The sequence below is a fragment of the Wyeomyia smithii genome, chromosome 3 (genome assembly GCF_029784165.1).
Source record: "Wyeomyia smithii strain HCP4-BCI-WySm-NY-G18 chromosome 3, ASM2978416v1, whole genome shotgun sequence".
NCBI lineage: Eukaryota > Metazoa > Arthropoda > Insecta > Diptera > Culicidae > Wyeomyia > Wyeomyia smithii.
In genome coordinates, this window is record NC_073696.1 from 75,259,386 (window position 1) to 75,282,313 (window position 22,928).

At 36.1% G+C, this 22,928-nt stretch overlaps 1 long non-coding RNA gene across 1 annotated transcript in view; it reads left to right on the forward strand.

Annotated features, from left to right (window-relative positions):
- The first annotated feature begins 2,009 nt into the window (after positions 1-2,009).
- The window catches only part of LOC129731080 (uncharacterized), a 134,193-nt gene continuing 113,274 nt past the window's right edge, over positions 2,010-22,928 (forward strand). Inside the window, exon 1 of the long non-coding RNA XR_008728972.1 lies at positions 2,010-3,514. This is a non-coding gene — a long non-coding RNA (uncharacterized LOC129731080). The remainder of the gene's footprint in view (positions 3,515-22,928) is intronic.

The window sequence follows — 22,928 nt, forward strand, 5'->3', positions numbered from 1 at the left end:
TAAATAAAAACTGTAAACGCCAAAGTATACAAGAAAAAACACGTAGGAAACCGCGTAAATTCCGTACAACACGTAAAACAAACACGCAAATTCAGAAATTTGCGTATAAATTCAGGTGAAAAGCCACGTGAATTTCAAAATTCACGCAAAAAAGCGTAAACTCCGAAACTCGCGTACAAAAACGGGAAATTTGGAAGTCTACGTAAAAACGAATGCCTAAGCTTCGAAATTTACGTAAAACAAACGGAATTTACATATACAATGCATAAATTCAAGTATCCTCGTACTCTGAAATCTCCGTTCAAACGCATAAATTTCGAAAGCCACATAAAACACGCAATAATTCGGAAAATTTTAAGAAATCTGCGTATATTTAGAAATTTGCGTAAGAAACACGAGTATTTCGAAAGCCACGTGAAAATACGCGTTAATTCCGAAAACCACGAACAAAACGCGTAATTCCGAAATCCACGTAAGAAATTGGTGTACATTCCGAAATCCACTTAAAAAATAACCTGTGAATTTTGAAAACCGAAATCGTCACTTCTGAAATTCGTGAAAAAAACCCAAAAGATTAGAAATCTGAGTAATAGAACACGTGAATTCAGATCTCTGTTGTAAAAATTTCGTGTAATTTCTGGAATCGGCGTGATAAAATTACATAAAAAACGACATTAATGTATCTGCACTTAACAAATGAATGATGGTGTCTCAATTTATGTTGGTTTCGATGGCTTGAGAAGAATTTTGGAATAGATGTACATATATTGAAAACAATCATTTTAGGGGTGGTATTCTTCGTTTTCATTACTTTCGCTTAGTATACTTGGTGTTTTCGCATTGTTATTTTTCTCTGAATTGCTGATATGCCCTAATAATTAAATCTCTATGTTTGTATCGCGTACATAAGAAACAAAATTCTTTTTAGCGTTAACGTTTTTTTATCGAGGCCGCTTGTAAACAACTAACACTTTTCTTTACTGTTCTAGAATTCTCTTTACAGCTTAATCATTTTGAATGATTGTTATTTTTTTTTACTCTCATTGCAGATCGGTTTATTTCGAGAACTTTGTTATCAACATAAAATAGGAATGATATAGGGTATCGGCTCTATTATCGTCAGGTATTACCTATTGTCGTCCGGGGGATTAATAAGGCCATAGAGAAATAATCTTTTGCAGGAAGGTGGTTTGCTTCTTAAAAACCGTTATGTAGGAAATTAACGTTCTTGGTCATCATTTATCTCTCTGAAAATAATAGGTAAGACCTGTTGAAAATAGCCTATTTTTTAAAGAAAAAATAAATCTTCAGAGCTAATAGCGACAGCCGAAACTACCTCTTTTTCCTGCGCATCGAATAGAGGTCAGCCAAACTGCCAGCACTGGCATCGCACGCGAGCTCATCATCCCCGGTTTTCCCGGCGAGTTGCATTCCATTTCATTGCACCCAACGCAACTTTACATGCAACATTCCATTACATCAAAGTCGGTCAACTGCCGACAAGCAGGAGCATATCCTGTCATTGGAATGCGACATACCGTACGCCGTGTGCACGTGTGTGCACGGGTGTGTGCCGTCGGTCGTTTCCGACGACTCGCTGTGTGTGTGCGTGCCGAAGATTGCACGCGCATGCACAGCAAGTCCTTCGGCAGCCGATGTCGGTCGACGATGACGACTTCGTTCATGGGGCGCTCCCAGTTTTCAGAGTTTCTCGATTTCTCACGGCCCCATCTCTGGGGGAAGCGGGTGAGTTGGTTTGGAAAATTTGATTCCAAGAAAGCGGATCTCGCTCGCTCCTGTGGCGTTTAGATGCTGGGAAAAAGCGTACTGCGTGTGTGAACCCGCTTGCATTCGCCAGCGGTGTTCATTCGGATGAACCTGCAACAACGGCGTCGGTGGACGAGCTTTCCGAACGCGAGATTGTATGAGATTGGTTTAGTGCTCGGGTCCGGTTCGGTGTAGCTGGCGACTGCCATTAGTCGTATTTCCTTCCAGGGCGGCTGCTGAGATAGCGAGGGTGGTTGTATTTAGTACATTACTGGTAGTCACCGGGATTCGAATTCCGAACAAGAAACCGGCTTTTCAGGATCCGAGCATCCTACGGATCCGAATGTGTGTGCTGCAATGATTTGCTCTAAATTTCTGGGTTTAGTCCCAGTTCGCACGTTGACGAAAGCGGTGTTGGAACTATCCCAGGACCGTCGGGTTCGTAACCTGGACCGGAGAGAGAAAATCCTGACCCTGTGTTACTACTGGGTGTGAGAGATGCTGCTGCAGGCTCCAGCGGGAGTGATAAAGTACCTTCCCAGCTCAGTGCAAGGAAGAGAAGCGGTCGGTATGTGGGCCCACAGTGTAATCTACCGGTGCTTCAACTCCTGATGCTGCTGCCCTTTTTCGACGGCTAGTGGGAAGTGAATCGTACTTCGATGCAGTCGCTCGTGACAAGTGCGAGGAGGTGTTTCTTACAAGTTCTTACGCGAAAGTGACACATTCCGTTACATTGTGCTCGTTAATCAAGTTTCGTGTAATTAACCGTCACCGTAAGATATCAGTTTACGGCATTGGCAATTACGAACAACGCCTATCGCTGGACAGTATCCTTACCGGGCCAATACCCACTAGCGTGGGTAATTTTTCCACTTTGACGTAAGCACGATGGGCGGAGGGTGAAGAATTAGTTTATTAACTTACAATCGGAGACGACTCACGCACGGCAGGTGGGTGTGGAAAAAAGCACCTGATATTGTAATAATGAACTCGACACATTTCGACACGGCGAGGCTGCAAGGTGCAAGGTACTCTTTTCGTGTGTTAATTTTTCACAGCCACCACCCGTAGGGTGGGGTACGACGCAGACTGTTATTTCTGTAGCAACAAAACTATCGCAACGCGAACAGATGCATTGATGTCTAAAATTAGAACATTGCAACGTAAACGGAGAAAGTGTTTTTGAATCAAATTTCTACGCTAACGAACTATTTTCGGCCGATTCGGCATGGAAAACGAAAACAAGTAGATGATGAAAGTTATTTTTAGCGCGGTTTGAGAATTCTCGCCATTTCTTTTGGTTCCCATTGATCGTCAATATTACCGCGTGAGTCAACGATCGTGTTATGCTTTGGTGGAGAGAGAGAGAGAGTGAAAATATTCTATTTCGGATCGAAAGCAAAAAAAAGAAAAAGAGTAAAACAAACTTGTGCGTTCCGCTGTGATCCGCGACGAAGAATTTCGGACCGGGTTGGTGGAAGTGGGCATGAGATGCAGACAGCACACGCAAACGCAAGGCGATCATCGCCGGACGAAACTTCGAAACGAGGCGATGCACGAAGGAAACTCATTCGATGACGTCAGAACTCTAACCAGCGCGGTTTTCTTTCAACACGAACGGGACGCCTCCCCACCGCTGCTGCTGAATTGTGCAAGAAGAACGAGGGGAAAATAACAAGATACTTAACGGCTTAATTAACTTTGCCGATTGGCTGGAGAGGCGTGCGGAGGCGATTGATTGAGTTCGGTAAGTTTTGTGTTCTTGAACTATTTTTAAGTTGTTTCGTTGCACTCGCAACCCACCACCAACTGCTGGGTATTGCATGAACATCTACTGAGGTCTTGTCCGTTTGAAAGTGGTTTGAATATTGATAAATAATATGATAGCGACGTATGTAAGGGGGGACCCTACTCTGTTTAAAAATTATGCATTTTCAAGATGTTTTTTTTCGGATGTATAGAGAAAGGGGAAGTGTTTGAGTATTTTGGCTATTGATTAAGGTATATTTGAGGATGTATTTTGCATGTCGTGGACTATATTCAAGTGGATGTTATGCTGTTGACAGCGTTTTTTACGAGACCATGTTTTTTCAACTGGTGGTACGTTTTTCTCAGCGTCTGCTGAACCGATTTGGCTGAAATTTTTTTAGCATGTAAAAATGTATCATCTAACTTGTTACATAGCCGTTTTTCGATATCTGAATTTTTCAATGTTTTATGAATTTTTAAATAGTGATTTTTCACGAAAAAATTTTTTTTTCTAAATTGGCCGCTATTTCAGCAATTTTTGGAATTTCCAAAAACGGCTATGTAACAAGTTTGATATTTCATTTTTAAAGCAAAAAAAATTTTCAGCGAAATCGGTTCGATAGATGCTGAGAAAAACGTACCACCAGTTGAAAAAAATGGTTTTGAGTGAATCGCTGTCAACAGCTTAATACTCACTATATTTGCATCCAAGACATGTAAAATATATCTCCAAATATATCATAATCAATAGCCAAAATACCCAAACACATCACTTACGAAATCCTGACTATAACCCTTCATTAGAAAAGGTTTGTTCGTTGAATTCCATTTTTAAAAAAAATTTCTTTTTTCACTGGAAAACAAAAATGTACTAACAGCTTCTGAGAAATTCGATTCAATTTATTCATGAAAAACATATATTTTAGGTACGCCATTAGACACGGGTAGCGTACACTGACCCTCGTTACTTATTTATTATCAGTTTATCATGTGTTCATTATGAAGACCTTAGTTTCTTCCAGTGAATCAGGCGGACGAAATATAGATTCAGCAATCTTTTTGGTGCCTATGAGTGAACTGTGTGATATTGATTACACAGCTCGATGAACTTACAGATGTTACTGGAGAATCACGTAAAATTTAAGCAAAAAGAATAATGATTAAAAGTAATATCTAAATATTATTTATAATAACGATATAATGAAAAATATTTAATTCGAAATATCTCAGATACGAATGTTTAGGGGAGTTGATTGCTGTAAGCTTCATGACTTGAAACGACCATTAGAATCAGTTAACATCTCCGGAAAATTATTATTGATGAAAAAAAGGGAAATTACAAAAATGCTCTTGAACATAAAATTTGATTTTTTTTTCGATTTTTCTAATTTTGAAATTATGTTTCTAAAGGATTCACGACAGATCGGTTGTAATTAACATTTGAAAATAGCATAGTATCAGGCATTATTCAAAACCGAATGTTCACAAGGTATAAGTTCCTTAGAATGCAACCGTTAAATATACAAATTTTTATCGTTAAATATAAAGTGAAATAAAAAAAACTGAACGTGGATTGTGGAAAAATTTTAGTTAAATTTGTACGCGTAATGTAAATCACGATTTCATCTCGTTTCTAAGATATATAAAAAAACACAAATTTACCCACCTAATGGTGATATCTGGCGTAGAAAAATTGTTTAATATATAACAATCGTAAATTCTTTAATGATTGGCTCCAAGAATAGTGTGTTCCTCAGGGTCGTGAGTTACTTGTTCCGAAAAATCGCCCTCTAAACCAATTTTAATGATGGATAACTGCAATCCTGTTTTTTAGAAATCTGTGTTCACGTTAATCGGAATAACCCAACCTGAATTCGAAGAATAAAAAGTGCCTAATTGAGGTTTGAAGTAGTTTCAGTAGTTTTTATGCCCTAATTTACTTCTTGAACGCAATTTTGATGAAATTATATTCTTTTGACAACAAATTTTAATACGTCATTTTAAAAATAGTTTTGGCGAAGAAAATATGTTTAATGGAAAGTACAACCTCCAAACTTCCATTCCGAAAAATCAAATTCGGAACAAACCGATTTAATATGAGCTGTAAATGCTCTGACCCAGACGAAAATGATACAACAGTAATTTCATTCGTACTCTATCGAGTGACACCTGTGTCAATTTTTAGTGAAAATAATGTCAGTCGAAAAATTGGTATGTCTTTATTATCAATGTAATTATTTGATCTAAGCCAATCAATTGCATGGAGTAGATAAAGTAGATAAACATCTACATCCTCAACCTCATAAATATCGCTAAAGTAACACAGCGTGCTACTTTGAACTGGGTTGAAAGTGATATTCGTATTTTTGAGTTTTAACTGGGAATCTATCATTGAGAGTTAAAATTTGTAACCCTGGACCACACCATATTTAGAAGTTTTTTTTTTCAAGGGAAATTTTCAAATGACACAAATACAGTAATCACAAAATACCTATTCATTTTTTCTTTCACTTGAAAACAAAAGTTAATCGAAAGTGTGTGACTTGAAATAAATATACACTTTCAACGAGGTCAATGAAAATAACAGCAAGCAACATCCTACGTCTGCGATGTTCGATCTTTGCTTCCTGGGAAACATATTTATTTATTTTGATTTCTTTGCTGGGTGAAAGAACATTGTATCACTAGAGATTTGTTCTGCCATTAGTTAATCATAAACAAACACTATTTATAGCAGATACGAAGACAACTCTTAAATAAAAATTCTAATAAAGTTTCATTAAAACATTTTCACGTTTATTGTTGTTAAAACTAAACGAAATGAGTTTTTTATTTTGAATAGCGTAGCCATTTAGATGTTCACATCATACTTACATTAAACGAATTATATTAAGCACCTGGTGACGATGGAATCTTTAATATACTAATCAAACATCTCCCTGAGAGCACAATGGAATTTTTAGTAAAAATTTTCAAGTGCTGCTTCAAAATTGCATATTTTCCCAAATTATGGAAAAATGCAAAAATTACTCCAATTTTAAAACCGGATAAGAATCCAGCTGAAGTTTCAAGTTATCGACCAATCAAGTTTGCTTTCTTCAATAAGTAAACTGTTTGAGAGAATTATTCTTAACAGAATGATGTCACACATAAACGAAAATTCAATTTTCGCAAATGAACAGTTTGGATTTCGCCATGGGCATTCCACTACTCATCAATTGCTCAGAGTTACTAATATGATACGAGCTAATAAATCTGAAGTTCATTCAACTGGAGCTGCTCATTTAGATATAGAAAAAGCATACGACAGTGTTTGGCATAAAGGTTTGATTGTGAAATTGCAAACTTTTAATTTTCCAATTTTCCTAATCAAAATTTTAAAAAAATTATCTTACTGATCGAACTCTGTAGGTTGATTATCAGAATTCAAAATCTGATAGCTTTCCTGTCAGAGCAGGTGTTTCTCAAGGTTCAGTCTTGGGTCCAGTCCTGAACAACATATTCACTTCAGATCTTCCTGATTTGCCTCCAGGATGCACAAAGTCATTGTTCTGCGATGACACAAGCATTTCCGTAAAAGGAAAAAGTCTTTTGTCATATGCAGTCGATTGCAGAAAAGTTTAGATATTTTTTCTTCCTACTTGCAAAAGTGGAAAATCTCTCCCAATGCTTCTAAAACTTAAATGATAATTTTCCCTCATAAGACTAGGGCTTCTTTTCTCAAGCCAAACAATAATCACGTTGTCAAGATGAATGGGGTTATTTTAAGTTGGTCTGACAAGGTTAAGTACTTGGGACTAATTTACGATAAAAAACTTATTGTCAAAGAGCACATTCAGAGTATACAAGCCAAGTGCATCAAATATACGAGATGTTTATATCCTCTCATTAACAGGAATTCTAAACTTTGTTTAAAGAACAAACTTTTGATTTACAAACAAATTTTTATGCCAGCAATGCTTTATGCTGTACCGATCTGGTCAAGTTGCTGTTCAACAAGGAAGAAAACGCTCCAAAGGATTCAGAATAAAATTCTGAAAATGATTTTGAAGCGTCCTCCTTGGTTTGGTACACTCGAATTACATAGACTTACTGGTGTTGAACCATTAGAAGCTATGTCAAATAAAATTATTAACAATTTTCAAAAAATCGTTGCAATTCTCAATTGCTACGATAAGCTTCCCTTTTTCTGACAAGTAGGTTTAAATCCCTAAGAACGATAAGTCCTATTTGCGAAAGCAAACAAATCCTAACAATTAAAATTACAAATTTCTAACAGTGTCGAGAAGTCACCATTTGTGATTGGACACAATTTCCCCCCGTTAAAAATAAAAAAAATAATATTCTTCCGGTCTATAGGCATAGAGAAAAAAAAATTGTTATTGAAAAAAGTGAAATGACGAAAAATAAAATTCTCGATTTGAAACCTAACGCAAATTGTAACGCAGTTCATTAAAAAAAACCGAACAGGCATCCGGCTCATCGACTACATTACTTATATCCTATGTGTGAACCCATGGTCAATCGAAACAGCAATAGGATGGGTGTTTTTGTTCACCCAAAAATCAGAACACATCCGAGAGCACAAGCGTAATAATAATTAGATAGTTTCTCGAATACAATTCAAAACTGGATTAATCTTTACTCTATGAAGCTATCACCGTTAAAAATACTTTTACATTTCATCAACGTCCGGGGACTACAGACAAAAACAAGCCAAAGACTCAAAGATTTGACAACTAATATTTCTCTTCTATCGATTTGGTTGTTGCCTTCCCAAGAGTCATTAATATTATTAAAACTTATTTGTGTTTCAATTTGTTTCGAATTTTGCCCCCTTGCTATTTTTGTTAGAAACCAACATTATCTATTATGCTTCTTGATTTATATCTTGTGATATATCATATTTTAAATAACCTATCCATAACATAAAAATTCTGTCTGTTATCCGTTACTGGAATATTGTGACAGACTTATCAGTTCACAGCTTTCCTTTCAAAAGGCAGGACCTGTCGAAAGCCAAATTAAATAACAGAAAATCAATTTCACTGGTAGGAAAATTGAAGCATTAGTAATTTTGATTTAGCACGAAGTGATGCCGGGTTAATAGAAAGTTGATTTGTTTTTTCGTTATAGTTGACATATCCTATTCTTAAAAATGTTGTAAGTATCTCTGAAAACGAAAATGTGTAGAAAAAATGGAGCATGATTTTACAGAAAACATTATATATCTTACCTATCTTAATTTTTTAACCCGAAAGCAACATATCACGATAAAATTGTTCAGCTCAGTTGACGAAAAAAAAACGGAAATGACAAAAAAAGTTTTTTTTTCGTTGGATACAATTTAAATTATTCCTATTTTGAATAAAATAATACATTTTCGTAGTTCAATGTTCAAGGTTTAAACTTATAATCAAAAAAGTTAGTTTATAATATTTTATCCATGGCATTATCGCGAACTTTCTAAATGCATTTACTCATACAATATTAATTTGATTTTGTTGACATTGACACAAAGGAGAATTATGTTTTCAATGCGTTTTTAACAACTGCGGACTCATTATTCCTGATTTACAATTCTTTTGAAGGAGCGTGATCAAATCGAAATGAAAATCGTGAAAAAATCAAGCGTTAATTTGGCCGGTGGTGATAAATACGAATGTTGATAAAATCAAAGAAGCACTGTATACCGAAAAGAATTGAAAAACGAAGTGCATACATATTTATCTTAGTCATGGAGAAAACAAAAAATACTCTTGCAGTTTTGGTTAATTTTCCATATTTTGGGATCTGATTTCAGTTGTTATATGATGTTATGTTACTGTAACTTATGGAAGACTAATAAATCGTCGCACATAGAAGAATTTGACTCAAAAGCTGCCCAAAAATCCGACATACAAAATACATAATTTCTATTCCAGTTATTCCACAGGTAATTGATCAGTTTGAAAAATACGTGCTATTGTTCGGGTGACATGTAAAATTGAAAAATTTTATCAAATAGTTTTTTTTTCTCTCATGGGACATAATGTACAACATAAGGAGAATGTTTTGCATTATTTAAAACATTAAATGCATAACATAATCCCAGATTGTTTACGAAAAAAATGATAGTGAAAGCCGATCGTGAAAAATCCATAATATTGTAAAATTAATTTTATGGTTCAGTAACCTTCCGGGCAAGTCTCGACAAAACTTTATTTATTAGCAGAAAGGTCAAAGCCTACTTAATATATACGGAAAGAAAAATCTTCCTCCTGGTTCCTCTTTTATATTTTATTGACATTTTGATAAATGAAGATTTATATGAAAATTGTTGAAACTTTGTCATAGATCATGTGTAAAAAGGCACTAAAAATGCAGTAAGCGAATTTAAAGCAATTATCATATCATTGGATTTTATATTGGAGGTGTGTCATGACGTGACGTACTTCTCCTGGTAGGGGTCATTAATGTGAGACAAAAGGTGACAATGGATTTTGATCAAAATTTGCGTGACGTGCTTAATGGATGTCACCTTGTTTTGTACTTACTCTAGTTTTAGTGGTTGATTAAACGAAAATGACACGTTTTTGATGTTAATAGATCTAATTACTACCAAAATAGAGCGAATTGGACTTTTGGCCAGCTTTTTGGTTCAAATACTCCTATGTGCGTCGTACAGGCAGCATGAAATGTTTGTCTAGCTTCTACTCGTGAAAACCTGGTGGAAAACTTACCACGAAGATTGAATGGTTTTACAAAACAACGGACAAGCCACAAAATATTGAGAGTGAGTTTTGTAACGTAAAAGGTCACTTTGCTAACGATATGTAGAGCAATAAAGCTTATTTGGAATGTTTATGTATATATATTTCAATAATGTATTTATTTTTTTCGCCACCTTAAAAACACTAACTCACGTAAAAAAATTTCGGAATCACCGACACAGAAAAAATCCAGTTATTTCTCCGTTCCTCTTTGAAAGAGAGTGTTTGCAGATCGTAATGACGTAACATAACATCATATAACAACTTAAATCAGTGCGCAAATATGGAAAATTAACCAAAACTGCAAGTGTATTTATTATTTTCTCCACGACTGTATTCTTTGTTAAGAATACATTAAAAATAAACTCAAAATGTCTTATTACATCAATTTAGTATAGATTGACTTATTAAGATCTCGCAGATGGTCTCGAGGTACGGTGCTGGCCTAACAAGCCAGTCGTCGTAGGTTCGAGTGTCGGCTCGGGAGACACTGTTATTGTCAGTAGGATCGTAGCGCTAGCCTCGCAATAGTCCTGTATACCAAACAGTCGGCTGCGAAGTCTGTGTATAAATAAACTGAAGGGCAAGTTCCGAATCCGAATGTAGCACCAAGGCTTTGTTTTTTGAATTATTAAGTGATATATAAGATTCCCTGTAAGATTCAGTGGTGATCAATATCGGCGTCTTCAACATTTAAGCCCCAGTTGTATCTCGAGCAAGGCTGGACTACAAATGTTAATTTCATAATCTGGTATTCGAACAATTCATTCGAGCAATTGGTGAATCAACACGAGTCTTATAATTTTGCAACGTAAATATCTATTGCGATAACTTCATAAAATATTTCCAAATTTAAATACAATAGGAATAACTTCTATGGAGCAAGATATCGCCAAATGTCCTATGGTCGAATATCGACCATTTTTGATTTGAATGAAACTTTGCACACGTATTTGGCTTAGCAAACTGAGCATTTTTCACAGATGGAGAGATTTTTTTACACCCATGAGATACATTCCAAAAGGGCGTATGCCTTTTGGCATAGGTTTAATTCGAAGCATTATAGCCCAGAAACCGTTGGTTGTATAGAAAAACTGTCTGAGAATGAGATGTAGGGAATCAAAAATTCACCATAAAAAAAATATACACTGTACAAAAAAAAATTTCTGACCAAAAAAAATTAAAAATATACATTAAATTTCGATTTAAAAATAAGAGTTGATTTTTTTTTTATTTTTTTTTAAAGAAACTTGATGTTAATACGCAATTTTACAAAAAAGTCCAGGATGGAGAAATGAAAAATAATTATTTTATGGTAGATTAATTTTTTTTATAAAAAATTCTAATTTAATTATCTTTCAAAATATTTGTATTCTGATGATTTTAAAAGATGCAAAGAGTCATTTTGAATCAAAAAGCTCGTGCTAATAAACATTCTAAAAGCAACAGTTTTCGAGTTATTTTAAATTTAAGCTCGAAAAATTATTAATATTTCGGAAAATACACGTTTTTCTTAATTTGTCCATGGTTCTCCAGCAAAAACCATACGTTCATTGGAATGCTCGATCAAAAATATACAATTCATTCTTTGACAACAAAACGATTGGATAAATAACTCAAGCGCTAAACCTTAGGCTACCTACACGTTCCCCCTTGCCGAATGTTTTTTAAAAAAAATATGTTTGTCATGCAACACTACCTACTTGTTTACTAATAATAACTGTTTGTAAAGTACGCAACCAATAACTACTGGGTTACCTATAATATCTGTTTTTGTTTATAAATACGATTGCACTTCTCCAGAAGTGTTTGTAACAGTTTGCATTTTGTGAAGATGAATAAAGTGAAAATGAAATACACCAAGCTCAAATGCTGTAAACCCTTTTCTGATCATCGGTGCTCATCAAGCTTACCCAAATTAAACGAAAACGTTATAGCAAAATTAAAAATATTGAACAGTCAAGCTCATTTTAATATGTCTTTATCAATTTGTGATTCGTGTAGCTATTGGAGTGATAGTCAAGCCACCATTCATCCCTTCGTTGTTTACTATTCAGAATCTGGAACACTTAAGAATATCAGCTTCACCATAATATCGGAAGTACTCCATCATGATACTGTTGCGGTTCAGGTGTTCATTGCCAAATTAATGAGTTTTTAGAAAACAACAATAGAGTTGAGAAAAGCGATATTAATGTCTGATGGAGCTGCCTCACAATATAAAAAGAGAAAAAACTTTGCAAGTTCAAAACAAAATATAACGTCGATGCAGAGTGGCATTTTTTTGCGACTTCGCATGTTAAAGGCCCATGCGATGCAATTGGTGGCATATTAAAACGAATGGCAGGAAATGAAAGTTTAGCTAAAGAACATGAACATCCCATTTCAAGCGCAAAAGAATTGTATGATTGGTCTAATCAGAAAAGTAATAAAAATTCATCAAAAATGTCATTTAGTTGGGTATCATATGAAGAATATGAACAAGGAGTAACATAATGGAGCAATATTTTCAAAAAAATCTATAATAATAGCTGCCACACAAAAGTATTACTCTTTTGTTCCGATTTCAGAAAATAAGATACAAACGAAGCCGCTTTCAAAGGATGACGAATCATTTACTTATGATGTATATAAAATATAAGGTGAACCTAGTTCTGTAATGTATCTATGTCATAAAAAATATGTTCCTGAGATAATAAAACTCGAAAATAAATATTTGATTCTTATATATATTGATATCACTTAGAACTTTTAACACTTTTCTTGAGAACCGTTCGCCCAATCGTTTTGCTGTCAAAGAATGAATTGTATATTTTTGATCAAGCATTTCAATGAACGTATGGTTTTTGCTGGAGAACCATGGACAATTTAAGAAAAACCCGAAATATTAATAATTTTTCGAGCTTAAATTAAAAATTACTCCAAAACCGATGCCTTTAGAATGTTTACTACCAAGAGCTTTTTGATTCAAAATGTCTCTCTGCATCTGCAACCAACGGTTTCTGAGCTACAATACTTCGAATAAAACCTATGCCAAAAGGCATACGCCCGTTTAGAATGTAACTCATGGGTGTAAAAAATCTCTCCATCTGTGAAAAATGCTCAGTTTGCTAAGCCAAATACGTGTGCAAAGTTTCATTCTAATAAAAAATTGTCGATTTAATTTTCGCGTATTTCCAGGCGGTTTGAAATGATTTTGCTCTCTTGTAATCTAAGTTAGTTAGATGAGAATGATGTTTGTTTAGACACTCTAGTATATAATATTATAGAGGCTCTGTGTCACTAGTTGCAGAGGATTCAATATAGATTAGGATTTATGAAAATGCCACGGGACTATCAATGTTGTAACAACGATAAGTGTTATTTGTTTTGTTCACCGCCACGTTATGGGAATAGAATAGGCTGCCAACGAAGTATTCATTTTTTCGGCAACATAGGATGAAAAAAGCTTACAGGATGGTGAATTGTGTACTCGATTAATTTTCCTTTTGGAAGTTTACCTCAAAAAACAAAGATGAACAATTCTGAGACAATCTCAAAACGAGCACGACAGTTGCAGTCGTAGCACAAATGTTTTGAAATCTTTAACCGTAGACTTACGTTGGAAAAATCTAACTGATTCAGCAATTTGGAAATTTATCTTATTCGAATAGACTTCTTCGTGAAACTCCACAGATTCTTCATTTACTACTGATACTTCGTTGATTTTTGGAAACGACTTGACATTTTGACGAAATAAAATGTTTACTTCGTAAAAAAAGTATTGAAAATAGTTCTATGAGTTTTGATAGAAAAATCATAATAAACTATGTGATGTCATTTCCATGCAAATCGCGCTGAAATCGAAAACGTCGAAAAATGACCAAAAAGGCCCAAAATCAAATATCACTACTGGACCGCATCGTACCTCGAGACCAACTGGAAGGAAGTTCCTCTCTTTATACATACCCTGAAATTTAATAAACGTCATCATTATTGTGGAATAGCCATAATCTCCTATATCTCTAAGCTGTTTCGTGGCAATTGCCAACGAAAAATTCATTCTCTTCGAGATCCGTTCAACATTGACAAGTTTATTCGAATTCGAGGTACTTTGTTTCCAGTGCTACTATTCAAGTTGTCGGTATAAGACTTTTACAGTAGAATTCAATGGAAACATAACCTATACGCAGAGCTGGAATTCACCTTAGTGCAGACAGAACCACACAAATTTTTACACAACACATTTGCCATCAAACCGTGCGTGCCACTTCCGATATTCCGTTTGTGTTTTCTTCTCCCAATTCGCTCTTTTTTTTCGCACCGAAAAAATGCGACTGAGTACACTTTGTGCATTTGTCAAAATGTGCGACCCCACACATTGTGTCTAACTTTGTGTGTTGCTTGGGGCAATGATTATCGGATTTGACGAACGAACGATTATAGACCTTTTTACGTACGAATGTGTAAGTGCAACTAGTTGAGGAAAATATCTACAAATAGCTGTTTTGTTTGCGATGCTATGTTTTCAGCAGCTGGACAAATATTCAGTTCAACACTCAAACTGTTTTAAACTTGTTTCTGAATAATTTTTTTCATTCGTGATCAGAAATCGGAAGAAGCTGCTGAGCATAATCGACCAAAAATGGTAAAAAGTGATAAAAGTCGAAGCAACGAGATGCGATGATTTACAGTTTGGAGGAAACAAAAGCAACTTTACACGGGTTTACACGTTTACTAGTGTGCGTAGGTGAAAAGTCACTTATCTCTATAGTATTTATTTTTTTTTTGGTTTTGCACTTCATTTGACTCCTACTGAAATAATTCAGGAGCTAATTTTCAGTGCTGCTCAATGGGTTTTGTTTAAAAACTAAAAGTGGTTTCTTCCCGGAGATAGCCACAATATGTCTCGTATATGAACAGTAGGGTGGCAATAGAAATCGACTTTTCGAATTTCGTTTAGAAGTAGGGCTCAATAGTTTCGTCTTTAACAAAAGTTCCCATACTAATCTTCAGCTTAATCTGATTCGGGAACACGAAAGCATTATTTTGTGACAAATGAAAAATATGCACAGGTAGTTCGTAAATTTCTGAATATTATAAAATTCTGATGCCAAATGTCTTAAAAATGCATGAAACATCTGGTGTTATCCAAAAACAAAAAATGAAAAAATCGATCGATTAAAGTTTCACTTTTCGACTGAACGAACTTCTAAATGCGTCATTACCACCCTAATGAACGGTATCAGTAGTGAATGCATGTAGCGATTGTATATGAATACCGGGACAGAAACATGTCTGGATGTGCGTAATATGTCCTAAGAAACACGTCCACGCCATTGATAATCGTGTTTAAATGAATTCTCAAAAATGCATATGGTCCTTTCTTGATTCCCTTTCTCTGCTATTTTTTCTACCCGCAACGCAACGCAAACTGCTCAAACTGAAGCTCTTTGTTCTCACGAAATGTGTCACAAAAAGCAGCACAAAGTGTTGTTCCGTTCTCCCTCTCTTTGAATATTTCTCACTTGGTGATTTCTTTCATAGTCATTTCGTTTTTGCTCTTTCTCTTTGTGTCTGTTGGTTGTCAAAATGTGTAGGTACCGTTCTCGTTGTGCCTTGCCGTAAAATTAACACACTGAGCGCAATGAGTGTGCGAATGCCTATACGTTTGCAAAAATCGGGGAGTCACATTTAACTGATTACCAACTAATCATAAGAAACTAAAAAAGTTCACTAATGCTGACGACTTGAAGATCTGTATTGAATTATGAAATGAAAAAATATCAATGCATCCCAGAGTAAGATACACATGTGGCACCGCGGCGAAACTATCAGAAAAAGGAATAAAACACTTCTCCTGCCAATAACGCTGCACGCAATGACTTAGACAGTGAATCTATTTTATTCATTCAAACTTTTCTTAAAATATACCCTATGAATATTGCAAAGATACGCGTTTTTTCCTTTGCACTCACTAGTTCAGACAATAGTTATTGTTTGATAAAGTTTTAAGTGTTTTCAATGTTTATTTGATTGAACATTTACTTGAATATTATGGTTGCAATCCCATCCGCAATTGTATCCGACCACCATCGAGATACGGTGGGTTCATCGGCCAGCTGCTCCTACTTTTGCTATCAGTCTGGGGTATTGCTCTACCTCCATCGCAATTTTTGCAGATAAATTAACTAGATCGCTTAAAAATCGTGCCTCGCATGTTGAACGACGCTCGTCGCATAACACCTTCCAGCGTAATGCGCAACAGCTGGCAAGAGAGACCATCGCCTTGCCAAAGTCCGTATGGACTGGATAATTCACCCGATATTCCAACACAGCACTTGTTTTCATCCGTTGTAGCCTTGATCAATCGGATCAGCTTTTCGAAAATATCATACTTATACATGATCTTCCAAAGCTCTTCCGGTCAATTGTATCACATGCGGCTTTAAAGTCGAATGATAATGCTGTACTTACGACACTTTTCTAGTGTCTATGGTAAAATGAAAATTTTGTTCATTATTGACCGGTATTCTACAAAGCCAGCTTCAAAACTTTGTGGCGAAAGTGCAAGCGGCACTCAGAATGTTGTCGATTACATGTTTTATAGATAAAAAGGATGACTTCATGCTTCCATTCCTCCGGCAGCTGTTCAATATCCCAAATCTTGGAACTTCCATCCTTACCTCGGCACATTTTGGCTCGCGATACGAAGTCTATGCAAAAAATAAATCACATTTTTTTGTAGATAAGAGGATGACTCCTTTCTTTCATTCCTCCGGCAGCTGTTTAATATCCCAATGCAACGTTCTTCTCATCCAACTCCTGTCGACACTCTTTGGCAGTTTCGCACCAAATTAAGAAGTGTATCAATCATCAATCAAAGTGCGTGTAAATTTTGGCGACGTCAGCTTGCTTTAGCCACGCGAGATTGTACCGTGATGGGCGCTGGTACCGAGTGTTGTTAACTATGAAAAACTTGGTTATGCGCGAGAAGTGCTGATGCTGACCATCCAACCATACGTGGTCAAATTACAATTTTGCCTAATTTGGTAACCTCCAGGTATATCAACGTGGGAGACTGTGCTGAAAGAGTAGTCATGTTCTTAGAGGTGGCAAAGTCGATGAGTCTGAAGTTTTTTTCATTGGCCAGGTGGTGCACGCTAAACTTTACAAACAGTTTGAACCGCTGTTGAGCACCACCAGGACTTTTGTACCAAGAGTCCTTGACGTACTGACAAACCACTCCTATCATGGAGAACAGACGCTGTTCCGAGCCGCTCTTAACATAGAAGTCAGAAGCTCGGATTAGCACCCAAAGGAGCCCCCTTTCCCATCAGCATACGACCAGAGATTGCACCAGGGTTGGTTATCCGCTCCAGTGATATCTAAACAGATCTGTTTTATACCCGCAAGTATGAGATGAACCAACGGTACCCATTGCCCAGCCGTTTATTCTTTCGATTTGGCAATGGGTCTATCTATATCCAGAGACTAAAACGTGTTTTTTAATTAAAAAGTTTTTGTTTATATTTACTTCCAAGTGTTTTCTAACTAATTAACATCGGTTGACGATATATAAATAAATAAAAAAAACCTAAATTAATCCACCTAGTGGTCAGACTCAGCCTTTCTCATTCAAACTTGTGATTTGTAAAAATAGTTTTACATGAATGCTTAAATCCAATAAAGGTACATTCACTCTTTGGGGTCTAAAATATTGATGCTGTAATTGAAGTATAAGATATGGAATCTGACGTAATGTTAGTGCTTAAGAAATAGCAAAATAAAAGAAATGACTCTTGATTTCGAACAATTTAATCACGTGCGATACCGGGAACTTTCAAATAGTACGACACCACATTCAAATCATGTTGAGGCCAAATATATTGATCAAAGCAGGTATAGTTTTGAATATTCTTTGAATTTCTTTTCTTTCCATAACTTCTGAACCACATATCAAATTGTTATGAAGTTTGTTATTTCTAAGTTTGAGAGATGACTCGTTTGTATGAGACTAATTATGTTCAAATAAGTCGTGTAATACTTTAGATAATAGACTTTCGTTGTTTTAACAATTTAATGCATAACGGTTGCTTAAGTTCGATTATAATCAAATGAAAAGGGAATGTATAGGGCAGCCAAACTTTGAAACCACGTGTTCAATCACAATTCATCAGTTAACCCTTAACTAGCCTGTTTATCTGATATCAATATTGTTCAAATTTGTTGTGTAGTTTCTAAGATAATGGAGTTTCGTGATTTTCACATTTCGATACATTGCAGATGAAGTTACAGTCCGATTACAGCAAAATACAATAGGGTGTTATGAGGCAGCTAGACCTTTTATTTGACACTAAATTTGTGGAAATCAGTTCAACCATCTCTGAGAAGAGTGAGTGAGTCCAAGTAGTCTTCGGAATATGTTCCTTTTCATAGCTGGATTTCACATTTTTAAACATAACAGGTAAAGTAATAATCCGATTGCAAAGCAAATCAATTGGGTCTAATGGAGCAACTAGACCTCCCATTTGACACTGATTTTATGAAAATCGGTCCAGCCATCTCTGAGAAACATGAGTGAGATTAAACAGTCTTCAGAACACGTTTCTTTCCACAACTTATGAACCACAAGTTCAATCTTCTTAAAATACAAAAGTTAAGGGTTTTTCAGGTAGCCCGTTCATTTGAAATTAATTTTATTCAAATCGGTTGTGTAGTTTCTGAGATATTGATGTTTCGTGATTTTTACATTTTGATACATAACCTCTAAACTAGAAATCAGATTACAATGAAATTAAATAGGGTCTTATGCGGCAAATAGACCTTTCATTTGCAATTAATTTCATTAAAATCGGTTTAGCCATCTCTGAGAAAATCGAGTGAGATTGGAAGAGCGTTACACACACATACACACACACATACACACACACACATACACACACATACACACACATGAAGAAAATGCTCAGCTCGTCGAACTGAGTCGAGTGATATACGACATTCGGCCCTTTCGAGCACTTTTATACCTTTAGTTTTTGCAGTGATTGCTATACCTTTGTAGGAGAAAGGCAAAAATAGGTTAGTACAAAATATCACTAAAACTATATGAAAAATTATTCTATAATTAAAAAATTCAAAAAAAAATGTGTCATGATAATTATGTAGATAAAATTCGTCAATTGCTTAGAGCTAATGGAAGTAAAAGCCTTGGTGCTACATTCCGATTCGGAACTCGACCTTCTGTTTACTATACACAGACTTCGCAGCCAAGTGTACAGGATAATTGCGGGGCCAGCGCTACGATCCTACTAACACTAACAGTCTCTCCCCAGCCGAGACTCGAACCTACGACAACTGGCTTGTTAGGCCAGTATCGTACCTCGAGACCAGCTGGGAGAAGTATAAAACTGAAATAACAATAACTGAAACCTCAATCATTTTTTCAATACACCTGTAGTAGTACATGTCACCGCTAACAACGAACATTGCATTTGGCGTTGCATTCGACTCAACTCTTTTATTCGCAAAAAGGCTCACCATCAAAAAATATCCACAGGTACTGCATCATCGATCAAGAAAGTTTAATTTTATTTCAATTTGAATTTCCCAACGAATGTTATCCGAAACCATACTCGACATGACTCGTGCGGAACCTCCCAGCAACTGTAACTTTATCCCACCCCAAAAGATCAATCTTTCTTATCTTCAGCATCTTTTGGAATCGGCCCACCAGCTTGCCGCTTTACCTTACCCTGTAGTTGATATTTCTATCTTCGGTTTGACAGAGTATCATTTTTCATTTCGGGTTCGGTTCGGTCGCTTTTCATCTGTTCACTCTCCGCCGCCAGGCCGGGCCAACGATCATACAGAGTGCTGACTGGACTAGTAGAGAAGACACACAGATACACACCCATTCGCCTAAACCGGGTCTGCATACGGAATAGACGGACCTCCTGCGATTGCAATAAAGCACGTTTCTTCTCACCATCATTCATTCGACACATGTATTTTACTAGCTTTTGCTCGTGGAAAACGAAACGAAATCCTTTGGAAGAGGCAGAAAATTTTTTCGCAAGGCTTCACCGCAATGAAAAATAGGCCTCCCACATCAAAAATTTTAATTTAGGTGAGCCTTTTTTCCGACTAGGTACTAGATCTGACAAGAGACGGGAAAAATCTGAAGCACCCAACGTCGGTTCTGGCGAAACAAACAAAGGCATTGATGCTGGGTCCGTGTTGTCCCCGGAAAAGTGGAACAGACACTCAGAGGCACAGCAAACAAACAGCAAGCCGGGCTGCCATTTATCATGGTCCATCTTTTTGTGCGCCTGCACGGATGTGTGTATGTGTGCGTGATTGTGGTTCCCGGAAAACCATTCCGGTGATGGATAGTGGGAAAAGTGTGTCCCCAAGAAATTATGCAAACTGCGGAAAGGTTGTTTGTGGCGCGGCCTGTAGGTGCTGCAGGAGCAACGGAACTACACTAACGCTTCTCCTAAGTGGGTGATGATGGATGTGGTTCTTTTATTTTGGCTCGGAGCGTACGGATTAAGTGTTGTGTTGGCAGGAGAATTGAATTTGAAATTGTGAAGGAGGGTCTTTTTCCTTCCACCCTCTGTGAGGAGAAAATTTATCGTTCGTGACGATGGGCTTCTAATTGTGGAATTTTTAAAACGTGGTGACTGCACAGAAGCTGATGTATGTTTACAACAAGCGAATGCGTTTTCCGAGCGTCCTTGATATGCACTGGGACTAGTAGGAGTATTCCGATGATGTGAGTGTAATATGTTAAGAAGAATAATATTTCGAATTATGAATTTTTTTTAAATTTTTTTCTAAATCAGTTTGAAATTGATTATGATACCTACAAAACAATTGTTTTGCTGGTACGATTAACAGAAAGATCCCGATATTTCACTCTGGGTGAGAGCCGTTTCCGTTCTGTAGTTCAATTTCCTGGCTAACCAGTCGATTTTGCTCTGGTCGGGTAGTATCCGTTTCAGTTGCGTCAGGTGCATGATAATACCCCTGGAGTACAATGTACAAATCATTGGGCTTGTAAGAAGAAGGTGACGGAAATTACTGATTTCTGATACCTGGGTTGTGAGAGATCCTTACAAGTATGACAGCCATTTCTGTTACTCTCACCACGGGATATTGAGGAAACCAAAACTCTCTCGAACGTAACCACAGCGGTTGTGTCTAGTTTTTAGGCGGTTAGTTATAAAATAGTTGGATTTTCGTTTTTATTTTTGGATTTTTTTGAAAACTCTGTTAAATGGTGAACGTTGAACTTGATAAAAAAAATTAAAGCAGTTTTATTATGGAAAGTAATATATTGATTACTTACGACTCGTAACTCGAACTCACTTCTAATTATTTTAATATTTTGGAAAAAAAAACACTTTTCAAACAAGAAACATTTGTGTAATATCAATATGACGTAAAGTATAAGAAAATTCAAAAGTAAATACTACACTGATGGTTCGTCGTGGTTATCCAATATTTTTGTCTCGTACTATCATATTTTCTATAGTGCAACACGATGAAAATTTTAAGATTTGAAAACCTTGTTCCTTGAAAAATTTTTATCAGTGAACAAACCATTCTTTGCGATGTTTACAAATAAATTTGAAAAAACTGGAAACACTTCCGGTCAAAATTAATATTTTTTTGAAAGTACTTGGCCAACTTCCTTCAAGTTTTACTATTTATAATGTCCATAATCACATAAATCAGGCTTGTAAACGGTCAACACTTTCATTTGATTTGCTTCGTTAGTGTGCGTTGCAGTAGGCTTCACTCTTAAATGTGGAGCGATCGGCTCTCGCTAGCGAAACAAATGGTAAAATGACTTTCGCACATCGAAAACATGCACACTGTCATTGTTAACCCAATTCACTTTCTGTTGAGAAATATTGTTGCAGGATCTATGATATAAGTACTTTCCAAAAACGTACGTAATTCTCATTTCTAGAATAAAATATTCAAATACGTTTAGGGAAAAAACTTCGTAGTGGTAAGCACTCGTTTGATACGTTTGCTCAAGAATGTATTTAGACAGCGAGCCTTGCCAACGTTTAAAAAAAGAGAAAACAGTGAGAGAAAGTAAAATAGCAGCTAAACTAATAGAGCTAGATGCTTGATGTTAAAGAACAACTTGTAACAACTTGTTTCAGAGAGAAAATTGCAGTTTAGTTCTCATAAAACATTTGATTTCATAGTTTTTTCTTTCTAAGTGCTTTTTATTTTCTCAAGTTGGACGTTTTTAAGACACTATTGATTACGAAATTTTCTCAGCTTTCCAAAGAAATCAACAGAAATGAGCTAGCTATCACACTTCTTTTGCTTGATCTCGTTAGAGGCAAACATAACCGAAAACTGGAAAAAGTGAATAACTCTGCAGTAGTTGAATTTTGACCATATGCGTAGAAGAATTTTTTTCATCAAATAGGGTCCCCTTCAAGGATTTTAAGTGAGCTACCTAACACCCTGTATCCCTGTATCCCTGTTGCTGAAGTGTTGTTGAGATAGCATGGCAATCATAGCAATTCGTGCAAATTTCGAGAAATGTCCTGGTTTATATGTCTTTACAACGCTCTTCAAGGGGTTTTATATCAAACAGTAGGCAAAAATTTTCATATGGTGGCAAATGATGAGGGTTCCTCCATGGCAGCT